This window comes from Battus philenor, unplaced genomic scaffold (assembly GCF_028537555.1).
Source record: "Battus philenor isolate CCGP_79_NKW_IND1 unplaced genomic scaffold, ilBatPhil1.0.hap1 SCAF_10, whole genome shotgun sequence".
NCBI classification, from domain to species: domain Eukaryota; kingdom Metazoa; phylum Arthropoda; class Insecta; order Lepidoptera; family Papilionidae; genus Battus; species Battus philenor.
Window position 1 is genome coordinate 13,900,406 of NW_027181662.1, and position 6,211 is coordinate 13,906,616.

Genomic DNA, 6,211 nt, shown 5'->3' on the forward strand with positions numbered 1-6,211 from the left:
CCATTCACAAAGTGTACAGATGACTTGTTGCAGGTTGAAAAAAAGCTAGATCTCACTTTTAATCTTATATTAAAAATCTATAGGTGAAGACAGTATCCACCGGTGTACGTCATATAGCTAGAATAATGATGATAAAGAGTTCTATGAATTTAAATTTACCTTATTTTACTTTATTGGAGATAAACAGTAACAAAAGGCAGTAAGAAAGTACTAACTTAGAAATATAAAATTAGTTACAATTGTTACCTTATAACTATCTCACTAAGAACATTTAATCATTTAAATTCAAACAACGACAAAACAAAGAAAAACATTATTAAACAGGGATCAAAGATCCAGCGCATTCTGCAGATCACACCGCAATAATTACGAGTCAAAGCAAGCTGTCACGTTCCAATGAGTTTTAAATTGTATTGTGTGTATTTAATAATTTCGAACAATATTGTCTATTAAAAGATACTAGATTCATCATCACTAATATATGAATTATGGAGATCACACATTCTGTATAAGGGTGCACGTTTACCGATATTTGTATTAGCTGTTGATAAAAAGAAGAGAGATCTAGAACGCGTTCTTGCTCCAGGAATTCGAAAGTTTACCTCGGCCAACAGTTTCGAACAGTTAACATGGCCACCACAAATATATTTAAGTGTAGTGGCGTCCATTAGAGAACGTCGATCCTTCAGTGATAACATTCGGTACCTTTTTTAAAAAAAAATTATAAGAATTCCGCGGCAATGCGTTTGGTAGTTCAGAACACGAACGAATGATAATGCGATTTTAAAAGGTATAATTTTGGGTCCCTACTATGTGGTAAAACTATATAATTAAGATCGCAGGAAGTCGCTGATAATGCAGGACCTGTTTTCGTGGTGATCTTTGGGGGCGGCTTATGCTTTGCAGAGGGCTTCTATCGGATGATATAATGATGATGAATTTAAATAATAAATGAATTATAAATACATCTATCGATCTATCTACAAGTAATAAATAAAAATAATGACCTGACCAATGTAAAATGGCGTCAACAAAGTTTTTAAATTGACATACAATATAAGATAAAAGAAGATATTTATTGAGATCAGACAATACGATTGCGATTCATCTAACATTGCAGGCGTTTCAAAGTTTCGTGGTATTTGTCTTTCATTTTAAGTTTTTTTCTTTCTTTTTTCTTTTCGTGTAGTCGACCTCTATTTATGTACGGTTATGTTTATTTTACTCGAAGTAAAAACTTTTTGCGTAAATTATATTTTATTTTGAATAAAATACATTTATTTATACTTTTAAATAACGGTAATTAATAGTAATATATAAAATACTTACCCGTATTAATAATATATACATAAAATCTTATACTTCAAATGTTCAGAGATGTTAACAACGTAATTGGTTGACGGTTTATAAAGTGGGATATGAAAACGTTTTCCCGGAAAAGCTCTTTCTTCTCCCTAGAAAAGCTTTCCCTGAATCTTTTCACTACATACCGTTTACTAGGATAACAGAATGCCTTAGATGTTAGAAAATTCTTTCTACTTCAACCTGGAGTCACGAAGTTATGGATAAGGTATTATACATGAAATAAATAAAATAAAAAACGTACAACAATGAATGGCATGTTATTGTCGATAAAGGTATCTAAAACGTGTTATAATTACAATTATACAAAGTATTATATTTGTATATATATCTCCTTGACAGATGACAGACGCCATGAATAGAAGTTTTTCCTAAATCAAATAGTGAATATATATAAAGTATTATACTTTATTAAAAATGCCATCTTAAAGTAATCTTATCAAAGATTTGTTTTCAGTTTCATCAAAGTATTCACGTAGAATACGTCTAATGTACGATTAACAAAAGATAATGTTAAAAGATACCAATTTGATAGGAACTAGAAACAATCGAATCTCTCATTGCATCCTTCACTTGCAAATATAAATTATTCTGAGTGTAAACGTATCTGTGAAGAGCGTATAAAAAACTCAGTCGGTTTTTTGGTGAACATTTTTAAAATTTCCTTAATCCAGTAGCTTGATTAATTTATTTGCAAGCGTTTTTATCTTTTTAAATCCTTAATTACGGAATAGATAATTTTAATTTTTGTTTGATAAACTTTTACTTACATAATATTTGGAGTAATTTCAAGGTTGTTTAAGAATACACTAATTCACATACCATAGAGTTATTAATTTCATGGAGCCTAAAGATAGGCGTCATAGCAGCTCAAAAAATACTTTTTAATACCACCTTCATGTTTAGTACATCCAGTGTGTGATAGAAAAATCAATAGAGTATTTAACGCATGCGCTGTCCCGTTGCTACGTAGCAACCGGCAATCTCTCTATATTCCTGGTAGCCTAGTAAAACCGCCCACAAAACTGAAATTTTCCTGCCCTCCTCCAGGGTTTCCCGGACGTGAAGACCTTACCACTTCCCCAGTTTAGGGCGGGCGGGAAGTAGCTTCCATGAAAACGGTGATTTTTCCTTTATATATATGTAGAAAACGTTGCACGATTTACAGGGTAAGCTTTTAGGTTATGTTATTGCGCATCTGTTCTGCGCAGTGTTTAGTGTAATCAAGTTTTGAGTATTTGTAAGACGGTATGTTTGGTCTATGGGTCTAGTTCAAGAATAAATGAGCGGCTAAAACTTCGATAAAGCTCAAAGTTTTTCAGTGCATGCTCCCAACACAGGTATAATAAATAAGCGATCGAAACGTTTGTTGAGTCATGGCTACCATGAGAGCCATGGGAGCCATAGAGTTGCATAAAACAAATTTCGTGAACAATATAATTTCACCTGTGAGACGTTCATCGCTGGACATTTTCAATCAAAGGTTTTCGATACTTCCGGTTGGAAGTAACTTAGATCCGGTTTTTTCCTACTTTAACACGGTGACAGCTTGTCGGTAGACGACTTGCGCTATGCTCTCTGGTACGTGGTCTTCTGCCTAGAACATCAAGGCCCCAGTGGTCATCGGTTCTGCGTGGTATGTGGCCTGCCTTCTGCCACTATATAAAATGAGTTATAAATTTGATGTGCAACATTATAGAACGGCTGTAGCTATTCTAATTTGGAAATATTTTCCAAAAAAAAAATAGAGAAATCAATACATTGGCTTGGAGCATCGGCGAAAAGTTGCCAGTGTATGATCAGTTGATGTTCTACAGACTATATTTTGGAGAGTGTGCACCGGAATTACACAAAATAATTCCCTCATCTCTTTTCTTCTAACTTACAACAAGACGTACGTATTCACGAAACGTGCACGGTTGAAGTTTCTTCCACCCGCTCTAAGCGTCTTGCTAATATTTTTATAGCGCGAACAGTCAAGGAGGGGAACAACCTGTCAGCGTCATTCTTTTCATAATAAATAAGTAGTCTTTAAGACAAGAGTGAATAGGTTTCTTCTAAGCAAGCATTTAGCATCGAGGACCTCGTCATCGCTTACCATCAGGCGAGACAGAGGTCAAATGCTTCGCCTATTAAAAATAAAAAACTCTGTTATACATAAAAAAACTTCAGTTAAAAGATCAGTCTCTTTATGTATTATTAAGATAGTACCTTAGTCTTGCACAGTAATAACTATACTTTGAATTTACTTTTAAACGATTTTTAACAATAAGTATTTTACTTACTATTAATAACAATAGAGGGTTTTTATTTTTAATCCGATTCCGATCCGAGGTTTACTGTGTGAAAGTTAAATACTTCATGGCTTTGAGTTTACACATAAAAAATGAAGTTTCATTAGATACTTTTTACCTTTCTTTTCTTAATTTTAAATCTGAAATATATGTACGTATGTCATTAAATAAATCTGAATATAAAAGTTTTTAGTTTATCGAAACGCGTGGAACTCGGCTTGTTGACTGTAACGGTTGATAAAATATTATAAATTAATCATTGTTAATTCTTATTTAAAAAGAGCAACTTGGGTTTCTGGCAGACTTTTACCAGCTTATTAGCATTTCTAGCTTTCTCTTACATTGACTATACTACTTACCTTTTTAAAAAGTTAATAATTGACGATTCAACGATACATTAATGACTTCAATAAAGATACTTTATTTTGAATTTGTTTTCGATAAAATAATTTTTTAAGAGCAGGCAACCTGGTTGTCACTTTTTCAAGATCTCCTTGTCTTTATAAAGTGCGATGCGTACCATCTTAAAAACTTTTTTTTAAGTATTTTGATAACAATTCTTTACGGCCAAATCTATTTTAATTATTCAGAATTAAACTTTTTTTGTACTATTTATTATATATTTTAGATTTACCTATTTATACGTACTTATAAATTTTTTTATCATACATAAATTTGATACGTCACAGTATATGAAAAACAATGTTTATGTAATAAGGGAAGATGTCAAAATAAATGTTAAACAGAGAAAAAGCTTTCAGGAAAAGTCTTCCCTAAATCTGCATGCCATTTACCAGGGTAACAGAACGTCTAAGATGTTAAAAAATTCTTCGTATTCTAAGCGGGCTTTACTAAGAATCACGGGGTAACTTATGAGGTATGAAAGTATTAAAAAAACATTAAAATTTTGTAGTGTGCTTTAATTTACTTTACTTCCAATTTTTTTTATATATAGCGTGTACATATTTTACTTACAATTAAAACTTGAAATTAACTATGCTCCTTCATTCTACTATATTTATGAAAAAAGTCTTTCATTGTTTTCGCTATCAGGTTATGGAACCAATTACCAGAACCAATAAGATGCGCTAAATGGCTGTCACCTTTTAATAATATGGTAAAAGAGCATTTCATTGGCCTCTAAGGTAGGATATTGCGTAGTATTTGTTAATTATTCGTTTTCAAGTAATACTTTTTCTTTGTGTATATTTATATATATATATAAATTATATATATATATATATATATATATATATATATATATATATATATATATATATAAATGTATATATATATATACAGTATATAAATGTGTCACTGTTGTTGTTATTGAATTATAAATTAAATACGAACTTTAATATCTATTATAGTTTATTGAAAATTCAACAATTTGTGTATATCAATTTTAACAAAAAATAAATAAGTAAACGTGTGCGCTAGACTTATTTTATAAACGCATCCTTAACTAAACACATTCTTATCAGAATTAAGTTTTAAATAATCTTAATTACAATATGTAAGGTATTAAGTCTATTAAATGTGCATTATAAATCAACTATATGAGTATTGTTTACAATGTTACAATGCTATCGTGAGAAAATCTGATTATTTTTATTAAATGTTTATTAGATTTTGTATAAATTTCCGTATATTTGATGCCTTTGTGTTATATCGTCTACTAAATTTGAACGCAACTTTTTGTAATAGGCCTTGACGCATTCATTCTGGCTGTCGATAAATGTACCTGAGTAACCTTTTCATTTTTGTGTTATTATATTTAAAAAAAATACTGTAAAATTCAAACACTGATCAGTATTAACTAACCAGCGTCTAAAGGAATTACAGGTGCTGTCACCAACTAAAACATTCAACAAATTTAAAAAAAAATTATTAGGAGAAGTTAAATACATATTTTGTAAAGTATTAGGAGGACCGGAAAATAATGTCGCTATCTTAAGTTATATTCATACGACTACATTCTTAACAAGTTTTTATTTCTAATGAACAATATATTCACCTTCGTTATCAACAACCTTTTGCCATCTAGTATATAAATTTTCAAAGCGGTAAAAATCAATTAGTTTTTCTGTAAAATACGTCGACAGAAACGACATTACTGTCCGGTTCCCTTAATACAATAAGGTACTTATCTGTTGTCAATATACGAGTAAATTATGTATCTTTAAATATCTTTGAACATATACTTTAGATACGTATTAAAGTAATCATCTAAAAATTAGAAAATGGGTCGGATTGTCTAGTTCAGTAATTCCCAAAGTAGTCTATATCGAACCCTAGGGGTCTATGACAACCTGCAAGAGGTCTACGTCAGCGAAAAAAAATTTGGGGGTCCATGAAATGAAAATGGGGGCCGACGACAGTGGATCTCAACACATACACTGATAGTACCTATTTACTTACATCATACTATCTTATAATATCAAAACATTTACATTATTTGAAAAAGTACCTATGAAGTAAAAAAATATTAATATGTTACGTATATTTTACATAACAGATACAAAATTTTATTTTGAGTAGTTTTAATAAAAATT